Source organism: Juglans microcarpa x Juglans regia, chromosome 1D (genome assembly GCF_004785595.1).
Source record: "Juglans microcarpa x Juglans regia isolate MS1-56 chromosome 1D, Jm3101_v1.0, whole genome shotgun sequence".
In the NCBI taxonomy this organism is placed as follows: Eukaryota; Viridiplantae; Streptophyta; class Magnoliopsida; order Fagales; family Juglandaceae; genus Juglans; species Juglans microcarpa x Juglans regia.
In genome coordinates this window covers 19,225,995-19,239,352 of record NC_054594.1, presented here as the reverse complement: position 1 = coordinate 19,239,352, position 13,358 = coordinate 19,225,995, and positions in this window count along the sequence as shown.

Sequence of the window (13,358 nt, the reverse complement as noted above, 5' to 3'; positions counted from 1 at the left end):
TATTGACACGTGGGGTTGATACACTATAAAATTAGATGGGATCGAGTTGGATGCATTTTATAATATATGAGATTAAGGAACCATATTAGTGTCATGCATTGATACTCACCAAATAATATTTTCAAATATAAATGCAGATTTAAAAGTAAAGGGAGCTTCCAAAGTCATCTTCACATAGACAACTTTGTCAATACAATCAATCCAGCAAAAGGTTCAAATGAAAGAAAAAAATAGTAAAAAAAAAAAATATGAAAGTATATTGACAGAGTTTCCATGTTGAATGTGTTTAGAATTATTTACTGTGAAAATAGGATGGATTATGTGCACTAAATTTGTACAAAATGTAGGATGAGTTTGTAATTTGTCATCAAGAATGAGGGGTTGTAATTACTCTAAAAGAAAATATTAATTCAAATTATCGTGAAAACAATATTTGCAACTTTTAGTTTCTAGAAAATGGGTTGATGAATAGAAACAGTTAGCACAAGGAAAATGGTTTAAAATCTTTGAGAATCGAAAATATAATTGCTAGGAAAGTAAACATTAGGAATACAGAGTTAGGGTTTCCTCAACCGAGATGTTGGTCACGAGTGTAACACCCTGTATTTTAGTGTATTTTTACTGAAGGAATTATTTTTATGTAATCAAAATTTATTCTCTTATTTTAAATTGGTTGGATTTTTAGTGAGTTTATTTCTATGATTTTAAATTGGTGAAAATTATTTTTATGTACTTTCTTAATATTTATTTATTATTATGCATTTAAATTGCTTTTAATATTTAAATTAATTACCGTGGGATTTAATTATTTCAATTTGACTTTACCATTACGTTTAAATTATTTTATTTAACTTGTGGTTTTAAAATCATCTCCGTTGGATCATTTTTGTGACCCAAGTTATGAGGATTAGACCTCATTTTTTTCCCTCCATTTTTCTTCCTCTCCTTTTCTTTTCTTTTCTTTCTTTTCTTTTTTTTTTTTCTTCCTTATTTCTCCCTCCCCCGTGCGCGCGGACCCAACCCTCTCTCTCTTTCTCTCTCCCCGCGTCCGTTCCTTCTCAACCAACCAGCGCCGCCGTGCATCGGCGGTGGTCGACACCGCCCAGCCCTCTAGCTTCCCCAGCCGCCGGCGACCTCGCCCCACCAATATCACCTCCGTTCATGCCGCCGTTAGCCCCCACGAAGCCCACGAAGCCGCGGCACTCTTTCCGTCGTTGCGCCGCCATCGCACCACCATTGGCCACCATCTTCCTACCACATCATCCTCGACCTCTTGGCAACCCATTGGACCCAACCCCAGCTCCGATCCGTCACCGGTGAAGCCCCACCAAGCCCATTTCCGATTTGTGCATTTTTGGCCTAAAACCACCCCTTGCGTCGCCACCCACGGCAAACCACCACCACCATTGGCTTCACCGACCTCTCTAGGCCCTACCCTACCATTTTTGGGTCTTCGTTTGTCCTCGTTGAAAAGTGGGTATCTGTGACCCACAGCCACAGTGTATTTTACACTGTGGTGTTGCTCAGACATCACCACTTGCAGTTTCGTGATCCTCCGAAAATTATTATATTGCACTGTAAGTATTTCTCCAAAGAACTTTCATAATTTAAATGTATTTTTGCACTAACCCATTTCACTGTATTTTTGGTATGCCGGACTGAGTCCGAGGAGTTCGGGGGTCGGATGGATTTGTGATTGGAGTTGTTTGGTTGGATTTGATTGGATTGGTAATTGTTGGTTTGGATATTGTGTTGGTACATGTGCATTTCATTATTTCATGCATGATCATGTTTGTAAAAGAAAACTGGGTTTTCGTGTATTGCATTCATGTTCATGTGTTTATGAAAACTGAGTTTTCATGTGAGAATGGATTTTTGGTGCGTGTGTATCACGACCCCAAGCCGAGATGGGGTATTAACTCGGTGGAGCTCCTCTGGTTACTCGGGAGCGGAATATACTGAGTAACGTCCCCTGGATTGTCGCCGGGCGACAATGGGATCGGACGAGATGGTCTCGTGCCCACTCCGTGGTCCTTCTGCTGGCGGGGACTAGAGGATGTCTGGCCACGTACGCGCTGGGCGCGGAACTGGGCATCGCTCGTTGCGTAGTGTGGGTGCTTGGCCATGTACGCGCTGGGCGCGGAACTGAGCACCGCTACGAAGCCAGGACGTGCGGATGGTCCATAGGGGAGGCCATGGTGCATATGGAAATAATGCATGGTGCATTTGGAATTAATGCACTATTTTCTGGGAAAATAGTGCGAGTTGAATTTTGGGTAAATCATTTTTTGGGAAAATGTTTTACGGATATTTTAGGCCAAAATGGGATTTTGGCGTGTGTTGGAAAATTATCATTTTCGGGGAAAATGATGTTTTGTGGAAAAATGCATATTTTTCATGTGCATGCATGTTAGTTGCATTTAATGCATTTTATATTACGTTGTTGTTTTGGGTTATACTTACTTGCGATACCATTTTGTGGTAACGCAGATTTTGATGCAGATGAGGAGGAGGAGGGCGAGCCTGAGGAGTGATCTGGGATCACTCGTTTGTTTATCTGGAACTATTGTAAATTATTTTATGGATGACTGTATAACTGTTATTTAAATCTTTACTGATGTTTGATTGTAAATAAATTCTGGTACTTAGTTGACTATCCGCTGCGTTATTTTATTTGTACACTGTTGCATGTACACACACTGGCACTTCGTTGGGATGTGTGACTGTGTTGTCACCATCCTGGTGTCTCAGTCCCTGTGTATTTATATAAGGGGGATTGGGGGCGCCACAGGTGGTATCAGAGCAGTTCGACTCTGGGTAAAACCACATGTCCCTTAGGATAGTACCAGAAAATTATTTTTATTATTATTTTAAAATAATAAAATTTTTTTTAGTGATGTAAGTTAAGTTATTTATTTTATATTATGAGTTTATTGCTATGTCATTTGATGTTAATTGATGTTATTTGAATTATTTTATTTATCGCTTTAATTATTGTTTATTTTTTATTGAGTATAAATTATCTGGATTTAAGCGTGGTTGGAGAATGTTCTATGACAGGATTATGGTGAGACCAAGAAGGCAAGCTGAGGTGCCTGAAGATGAGTTACCTAGAGGTGATGGAAATTATGCTATGGCAAGAGCATTAAATAGAATGACAGAATTTCTTCAACAGAATTTCCGACCGCCGCAGGGAGATTCAAGTAGAGGAGCCCAAGTGGGGTGTCCCTATGAGCGCTTCCTAACGCATAGGACCCCTGCCTTCACTGGGGAGGAGGACCCAATGCGAGCTAGGAGGTGGATTCAAGATTTGGAAAGAACATTTGAAGTTTGTAGATGCACGGAGGCTCAGATGGTATTATATGGAAGTTATATGCTGCAAGGTGAAGCGGCAAATTGGTGGGAGACCAAGCGAACATTATTAGAAATGGAGTTGGGTTCCTTGGCTGCTGTGTCTTGGCAGCGTTTCAAGAAAGAGTTTGATGACCGGTTCTTTCCTGCTTCAGTGAGAAGGCAAAAGGCTCGGGAGTTCAATAATTTGGTCCAAGGTGGCATGACTGTTGAGCAATATGCAAGAAAATTTATGGAGCTTGGACGGTTCGCTCCTCACCTCATTACTACGGAGGAGTTGTGGGTCGAGCGCTTCCAGGAGGGTTTGCGCCATGAGGTACGTAAACAAGTGGCCTGCCTTCGGATTAAGGACTTTCAAGAGTTAGTGGATTTAGCCAGCATTGTAGAACGGGAAAATAGTTTTGGAGCAGGTTCCCCTCCGGGTTAGAAGAGGCGGAGTTACGTTGGTGAAGGGAGTAGTTCTGGGTCGCCTCATAAGTTCGTGCAAAGGACTAGTGCCCGTCCGCAGTCGACCACCGGTGTTCGTGCTGGAGGTCGAGCTCCAGTTTGTAACAGGTGCAATAGAGCCCATGAGGGTGACTGCGGCCAGAGAGGGATTCAGTGTTTTAGATGTGGCCAGCCCGGTCACTTTGCTCGGGAGTGTCCTGGTCAAGTTCAAGGAGGGCAAGGAGCGCGAGTAGGTCGACGAGGTGGAAGGGGCAACCAGAGACAGTTGGTACAAGCTCGGGTTTATGCAGTGACCCCTGGTGATGTGAATTATGGAGCTCCAGAGACTCACGATGCTGGGGTTATTACTGGTATGCATTTAATTATTTTAATTTGATTTAATGTTTGATATGGTTGGATTATTTGGAATTGTCTGGTGGATGTGTTTGCTTCAGGTAGAGTTCGCCTATATGATTTCTATGCATGTACTTTGTTTGATTCCGGGGCGTCTCGAACTTTTGTGTCTGCCACTTTTGCACGGATGTGTAATCTGGTCACGGAGCCTTTATCGTAATCTCTAGTAGTGGCACTTCCAAATGGTGAGATGGTGTGGTGCTCTAAAGTTGCTTTAGGCTGTCCTTTGGATTTTGGAGGGAGGACACTAGATGCAGATTTGATTGTATTCAAGTTGCTGGGATTTGATATAATTTTGGGAATGGATTGGCTATATCGATATTCAGCAAATATTGATTGTAGAAGTCGGGTAATTGGTTTTCAACTCTCGGATGATGATTATTTGGAATTCGCGGGAAGTAAGTTGAAGGCAAAACCAACAATTATATCAGCAATTCAAGCTAGGAGAGATATAGCTCGTGGAGCATATGCTTTTTTGGTCCAAGTCGAGTCTACGCCATCTGAGAAGAAGTCGTTAGTAGATATTCCAGTTGTGGGCGAGTTTCTTGATGTGTTTGTAGATGATTTGGCCGGATTGCCTCCCGTTCGCGATATGGAATTTGTTATTGATTTGGAACCTGGTGCGGCTTCTGTGCATAAAGCACCTTATCGCATGGCACCGGCTGAATTAAAAGAGTTGAAGACTCAATTGCAAGAACTGGTCGACAAGGGATTTATTCAGCCTAGTACTTCACCGTGGGGAGCGCCCGTGTTGTTTGTCAAGAAGAATATGGTACTCTCAGAATGTGTATAGATTATCGGGAGCTTAACAAGGTGACTATTAAGAACAAGTATCCTCTACGAGAATTGATGATTTGTTTGACCAACTTCAGGGAGCGGCTATCTTTTCGAAGATTGACTTGAGGTCAGGGTACTATCAGTTGAGAATAAGAGATAAGGACGTGCCCAAGACTGCTTTCAGGACGAGGTATGGGCATTATGAATTTAAGGTGATGTCTTTTGGGTTAGCTAATGCCCTGCTGCTTTTATGGATTTAATGAATAGGGTGTTTCGGCCTTTCTTGGATTCTTTTGTGGTGGTGTTTCTCGACGACATTTTAATTTATTCTCGAGATTTGGAAGAGCATGCTTGTCACCTTCGTCTGGCACTTGGGAAATTAAGAGAACATCAATTGTACGCTAAGTTGAGCAAGTGTGAATTCTGGTTAGAAGAAGTTAAGTTTCTTGGACATGTGATTTCTCAAGAAGGGGTGGCTGTAGATCCTAGTAAAGTAGAAGCTGTTTTGTCGTGGCCTCGCCTTCGACAGTTCGTGAGATACGAAGTTTCTTGGGACTTGCCGGTTACTATCGAAGATTTGTGGAAAGTTTTTCTCGACTATCAGGACCTCTCACTGCCTTGACTAGGAAGAATACTGAGTTTGTATGGTCTGACAAATGTGAGAGAAGTTTTCAAGAGTTGAAGAGAAGATTGACAACGGCACTATTTTGGCACTTCCGGAGCCACACAAGCCATTTGTGATTTTTAGTGATGCATCCAAATTCGGGTTGGGATGCGTTCTTATGCAAGAGGGACAGGTTGTTGCTTATGCATCTCGTCAGCTGAAGATTCATGAAAGGAATTATCCCACGCATGATTTGGAGTTGGCGGCAATAGTTTTTGCGCTTAAGATTTGGCGGCATTATCTGTATGGCGAAGCCTGTGAAGTTTATACTGATCACAAGAGCTTGAAGCATCTGTTTACTCAGAAGAATCTAAACATGAGGCAGAGACGGTGGTTAGAGCTAATTAGCGACTATCAGTGTGAAATCAAGTATCATCCAGGAAAGGCAAATTTAGTCGCTGATGCCTTGAGTAGGAAGTCACAACAAGTGGATGAAGCGGAATCATCAGATGTGGACTCTCTCCTTTGTGGAATGAGGAGACTTCTTATCGAGAGTTCACAGCAAGAAGAATTATTATCTTCAGTCTTGGATATCCGAGTAGTGGATTTTGAAGAATTAAAGACTCTTCAAAGAAAGGACCCTAATTTGTTGGCTATCAGGAAAAGAGTCAGAAAGTCTAGAGGACCCTTGCATTACAGCTTGGATAAGGATGGCATTCTTCGGTTTCGGGATCGTAGAGTGATTCCCGAGATTCTGAATTTAAAGAGCGGATTTTAGCAGAAGCTCATGCGGCTCCTTATTCGGTTCATCCAGGAAGCACGAAGATGTATAGGGATTTAAAGAAGAATTTCTGGTGGGAAGGAATGAAGTTGGACATCGCTTTGTTTATTGAGAAATGTGACACATGCCGATAGGTGAAGGCTGAGCATCAGAGACCTGCTGGTAGACTCCAACCTTTCCCTATTCCGGAATGGAAGTGGGATGATATTTCTATGGATTTTATGGTAGGGTTGCCGAGGACTCCTAGTGGGAAGAACTCCATTTGGGTGATTGTGGATCGGTTGACCAAGAGTGCCCATTTCTTGCCTGTTAATAATACTGACTCGTTGGGTAAGTTGACTCGGTTATATGTCAAGGAGATAGTGCGTTTGCATGGAATACCCAAGAGTATTGTGTCAGATCGGGACTCGCGATTCACGTCCCATTTCTGGAAGAGTTTGCAGGCAGCATTAGGTACTAAATTGAAGTTTAGTTCGGCGTATCACCCCTAAACGGACGGCCAATCAGAGCGTACTATTCAGACTCTGGAGGATATGTTGCAGTCTTGTGTCATGGAATTCCAAGGAAGTTGGGAGAATCACTTACCGCTTATTGAGTTCTCTTATAGTAACAGTTTTCATTCCTCCATTCAGATGGCCCCGTATGAAGCTTTATATGGACGGAAGTGCAGATCGCCTTTATGTTGGGATGAAGTTGGCGAGAACAAATTGCTTGGGCCTGAGATAATTCAAGAAATGAAGGATCAAGTTCAGTTTATCAGGAAGAAGATGGCTGAAGCGCAAAGTCGCCAGAAAAGTTACGCAGATACAAGAAGAAGAGACTTATCCTTTGAAGAAGAAGGCGTTAAGCGCTTTGGTAAGAAAGGAAAGCTTAGTCCAAGATATATTGGCCTTTTCAGATCGTAGAGAAGGTTGGGCTTATTGCTTATAGAGTTGCCTTGCCAGATTATTTTGGGGATGTTCATGATGTGTTTCATGTGTCCTCATTGAAGAAGAGTTTTGGACAGCAAGAGCCACGTTTTGTGGATCCGAACACATTCAACTGCGGCCCAACCTTACTTATGAAGTTGCTCCAACCCAGATCGTGGATTGGAAAGAGCAAGAGTTAAGGTCCAAGGTAATACCTATGGTGAAAGTGTCGTGGGGTGATCCGTTGGCTCAAGATTTCTCTTGGGAGAGAGAAGCCGACATGAGGGAGCAATATCCGTACTTGTTTGATTGATTTTGACGGTATGTTCTAAGTATTCTCTTGGTTGAATCTTGATCTTGTCTTGGTTTAATATTTGACCTTGCCAATTTCGTGGACGAAATTTTTTTAAGGGGGGAGGATGTAACACCCCGTATTTTAGTGTATTTTTACTGAAGGAATTATTTTTATGTAATCAAAATTTATTCTCTTATTTTAAATTGGTTGGATTTTTAGTGAGTTTATTTCTATGATTTTAAATTGGTGAAAATTATTTTTATGTGCTTTCTTAAGATTTATTTATTGTTATGCATTTAAATTACTTTTAATATTTAAATTAATTACCGTGGGATTTAATTATTTCAATTTGACTTTACCATTACGTTTAAATTATTTTATTTAACTTGTGGTTTTAAAATCATTTCTGTTGGATCATTTTTGTGACCCAAGTTATGAGTATTGGACCTCATTTCTTTTCCCTCCATTCTTCTTCCTCTCCTTTTCTTTTCTTTTCTTTCTTTTCTTTTTTTTTCTTCTTCCTTATTTCTCCCCTCCCCGTGCGCGCGGACCCAACCTCTCTCTCTTTCTCTCTCCCCGCGTCCGTTCCTTCTCCACCAACCAGCGCCGCCGTGCATCGGCGGTGGTCGACACCGCCAGCCCGCTAGCTTCCCCAGCCGCCGGCGACCTCGCCCCACCAATATCACCTCCGTTCGTGCCGCCGTTAGCCCCAGGAAGCCCACGAAGCCGCGGCACTCTTTCCGCCGTTGCGCCGCCATCGCACCACCATTGGCCACCATCTTCCTACCACATTATCCTCGACCTCTTGACAACCCATTGGACCCAACCCAGCTCCGATCCGTCACCGGTGAAGCCCCACCAAGCCCATTTCCGATTTGTGCATTTTTGGCCTAAAACCACCCCTTGCGTCGCCACCCACGGCAAACCACCACCACCATTGGCTTCACCGACCTCTCTAGGCCCTACCCTACCATTTTTGGGTCTTCGTTTGTCCTCGTTGAAAAGTGGGTATCTGTGACCCACGGCCACAGTGTATTTTACACTGTGGTGTTGCTCAGACATCACCACTTGCAGCTTCGTGATCCTCCGGAAATTATTATATTGCACTGTAAGTATTTCTCCAAAGAACTTTCGTAATTTAAATGTATTTTTGCACTAACCCATTTCACTGTATTTTTGGCATGCCGGACTGAGTCCGAGGAGTTCGGGGGTCGGATGGATTTGTGATTGGAGTTGTTTGGTTGGATTTGATTGGATTGGTAATTGTTGGTTTGGATATTGTGTTGGTACATGTGCATTTCATTATTTCATGCATGATCATGTTTGTAAAAGAAAACTGGGTTTTCGTGTATTGCATTCATGTTCATGTGTTTATGAAAACTGGGTTTTCATGTGAGAATGGATTTTTGGTGCGTGTGTATCACGACCCCAAGCCGAGATGGGGTATTAACTCGGTGGAGCTCCTCTGGTTACTCGGGAGCGGAATATACTGAGTAACGTCCCCTGGATTGCGCCGGGCGACAATGGGATCGGACGAGATGGTCTCGTGCCCACTCCGTGGTCCTTCTGCTGGCGGGGACTAGAGGATGTCTGGCCACGTACGCGCTGGGCGCGGAACTGGGCATCGCTCGTTGCGTAGTGTGGGTGCTTGGCCATGTACGCGCTGGGCGCGGAACTGAGCACCGCTACGAAGCCAGGACGTGCGGATGGTCCATAGGGGAGGCCATGGTGCATATGGAAATAATGCATGGTGCATTTGGAATTAATGCACTATTTTCTGGGAAAATAGTGCGAGTTGAATTTTGGGTAAATCATTTTCTGGGAAAATGTTTTACGGATATTTTGGGCCAAAATGGGATTTTGGCGTGTATTGGAAAATTATCATTTTCGGAAAAAATGATGTTTTGTGGAAAAATGCATATTTTTCATGTGCATGCATGTTAGTTGCATTTAATGCATTTTATATTACGTTGTTGTTTTGGGTTATACTTACCTGCGATACCATTTTGTGGTAACGCAGATTTTGATGCAGATGAGGAGGAGGAGGGCGAGCCTGAGGAGACGGCTCTGCCTGAGGAGTGATCTGGGATCACTCGTTTGTTTATCTGGAACTATTGTAAATTATTTTATGGATGACTATATAACTGTTATTTAAATCTTTACTGATGTTTGATTGTAAATAAATTCTGGTTCTTAGTTGATTATCCGCTGCGTTATTTTATTTGTACACTGTTGCATGTACACACACTGGCACTTCGTTGGGATGTGTGACCGTGTTGTCACCATCCTGGTGTCTCAATCCCTGTGTATTTATATAAGGGAGATTGGGGCGCTACAACGAGGTTCATCTGCTTATATCAAACCAATCACGATATTAACACTTAAACTCAAACAAACATGCATTCTCAGATTATAGCACTAGTAAAAATAAATCTCTCACTATATTAATCATCCTTTTCATTTGAAGACTCTAGGCCTGAAGGATCCTTGATTATTTCAAGGTTTTGTTGTGCCATGAGTCTACAACAGGTCAAGAACAAGAGATCCTTCCAAAACCCACAGTAAATCATGAACGAAAATATAGAGACAGATTCTTGCTAAGCATCACAGCAAACAACAATACTTAGAAAGGGGAAGAGAACCCTCCCTACAACCCTAGTTGCAGAAATTAGCCTTGAATCATCTTGTAATAGATGATTCCAAAAATCTATAAAAACCTAGCAGAGCAACGTTTGTAATAGAAACAGAAAAGAATAAAGAACACTAAAAACAAAGCAACAACGATCCCCTTCATCCTTGCACCTCAGCTCCTTTTATCCCCACTTCCCTTCATCATTTCTTCTTCTCTTTCCTTTAACGGTCACTTTTCCAATTTCTCCATTCCGCCCTTTCGACGAACCTCGACTCCTTCCTTTCGATAAATGCAGAAAGAGGAAAAAGGGTTCAAAGCTGCTTCTAAGCGGTCAGGCCGTTTATTAGAGATAATCAGCCCTCCTATCATCATCAGCCACGTCATAAATCAGACCAAAAAGGATATAGGTGTAACCACACACGATTAGAAAGCTAGTTCAAACAGCCCCTGCCTTTTGAAACACATCTCATCGAGACCCTTCATCTCTACTATCGGAATCGAAAATCACTGCTCATTGCGAGGGGTCGATCATCTCTTTCATCTGTTTGCACCATTGCCCAAGGGGCCAAGAGCTTTGGAAGTTCAACTGCCACCATCTCAGTCCAACTGATTTCAACCCATTCCATCGAAAAATCACTGCTCGCTACATGTAAGAGATTTTGTGTCTTTCTCTGGTTACGACCTGCGAAATCACTTTAAGAGGATATCGATTGCTCTGGACCTTGCATTGAATCCATTCCTTGCATCTCAACCACATGTAAGAAATTTTGTCTCTTTCTCCGTTTGCACCGACGTTACTTACTAGCTACCCAAACAAATTCTCGAGAGAGCACAAGTTCAATGCAAAACTTTGCATGATAAGAAACAACGGGTCCCAGCACGGTGTACTAAACACTATACACACTCATTTAAATGCCTTCTATTACTACTCGATTCTATTGGACCCTGAACTTTGTCCTCCATTACACAATATCGTGACAAATATCAGGCAAAAAATCAGGGCAAAATACTTGTAACAAATCTATTCTACCATACCAATTCTCACTGTAGAACCCGACCTTCAAAATGTTAAGATCCAGTAAAAGCTCACAAAATAGTAGTACAACCTTCCAAATATTAATCCACAAAGTCATCTATTGTCAATGAGTATGTAAAATTAGCTTATATCTTCATATGGAAATAACACCCAGCCAAAATTTTGAAGAGAAAAGCAATTGCTTAATCGAAGAAACTGGAAAATGTTATAGCCTGAAGTAGTGAACGATGTGAAGAGAGAATCGAAGAAGAAGAATTCTTGGAAATAAGAAAAATGGATCCATTCAATGAATTTGTCGCTAGGGTTTTTGGATCTGTCGCGAGAGGGGGGTTGTTCGTCCCCTTACCACGGTTGCGAGAGGGGGCTGTGCGATTCGCTGCCACCATCGCGAGAGGGGTCCCCGGCGATGAGTTGGGGGTCACACCATCGCGAAAGGGAACTTGAAAATTCAAATGCCAGACATGGATGTTCAAATAATCGGGTGAAGTGCGGTCACACCATCACTAACTTGAGAAGCGTACGTGGTAGAATACTATTGGCAGACTGTTTTTAGTAGGTTATAAGCCCAACCGGTTAGAAAGTTTTCTCAAAAGGGTTTGTGAGATAAGGCTCAACTGGGCATGGGGCTTTTCAATGGACTTAGGCTTCATAAGCAGAGCTGGACTTTCAATTTGTTCAATTTGGTTTTTTTTAACACTTACACATTCAAACCATCTGTTAGCCCATGAAGAAAGGTAAGCAAATATTGAAATACAACTCCCAATCTTTTCAGCCTAAGAGACAAGGTCCATTTTATAAGAGTGTAATATTTAGTCACATTTATATAACTAATCAACCTCGGCCGTCTCACTTTCAACAAGTATTTTAAACAAAATATATTGACAATCATGCATGTAGTCATCATAGTCGCGAAACGCTATAGCGTGTGGAGCTCATGTACGCCTTGGATGGTGTGGGAGGCTCATGCACTAGCCAAACAGGATTATGCATGAGAAGTGTGATAATGTGACACAATTACGGATTTGATATTTGAAAAGCGATGTATCAAATATTTTCCTACGTAATAAGAAAATAAAAGAAAAATGTTTTTGACAATGAAATTGTTGAAAAAAAAGATGAGATAGAAGGTAGGAACAACTCCTCCTCCTCCAAAACAAAAAGGATGATCGGAAGTCTTGGGTTTTAACGAGGAGGAGAAAAGAACTTTTCAAAAGAGAGGATTGTTTTTTCTTCCTTGCATATTGGTTTAGAATGCACTATTATTTGTTGTGAGATCTAGCACTATTCATCCAGGCCGACTTTTTTTTTTCAGTTCGAATTTTACGACAAATAACCAGATTATCCACCCGTCCATATTTGGGGTGCGTACAACTACGTGAGGCGGGTATTGGGTTTAAAGCTTAGTACCCACAATTCGGGTACTCAAATTTAAAAAACAAAAAATACAAAAAAGTAGAATTTGTTTTTGCAAAAATTGGTTTATTTGAGTACCTAGGTTTCAAAAATTCGGATTCTTCAAGGTAACTGCTAGGGTTATAACTCAGATTAACTTGGATGGGTACCCAGGCCGCATCACACATTCGAGGCTGAGTTTGGATATAGCTGGATATCCAGATGAACAATCTTAATGAGATCGCCTCAAATATAAATAATCTTTTATATTAATTGATGCAATAAGATTGTGGATTAATGATGTAATTGCTGTATCAGCACATTTGCAAATAATTTTTAATAGTTTCTTGAAACAACTAGAAATTATGAGCAGAATAATTTAATCACAAAATAATCAAAACGTCAGTATTAAAGATGCAAGACTCAATGTCTTTAAATAGTTTTCATTTATATCAGGTCTTGGGAGTATTGGTTTTGAGTTTTTTTATGATCTCAAACACTCGGTTGTAAAAGATACTTCAAAACAAACTGCATTTATATATCAACATGCATGCTAGATAATGAAATGAAATTGTTTGTTTTCTTCATTGATATTGTATTCGGTACAGGATGATATTTATAACCAAAAATAGAATATTCTTTTGTAACAGATTCCATCACTACAAATAGAGGCATTACACGTGTATAACAGAAATTTATTCTTGAACATTCTGGCTTGACACGTTCTTTGATGAGGTGTCCT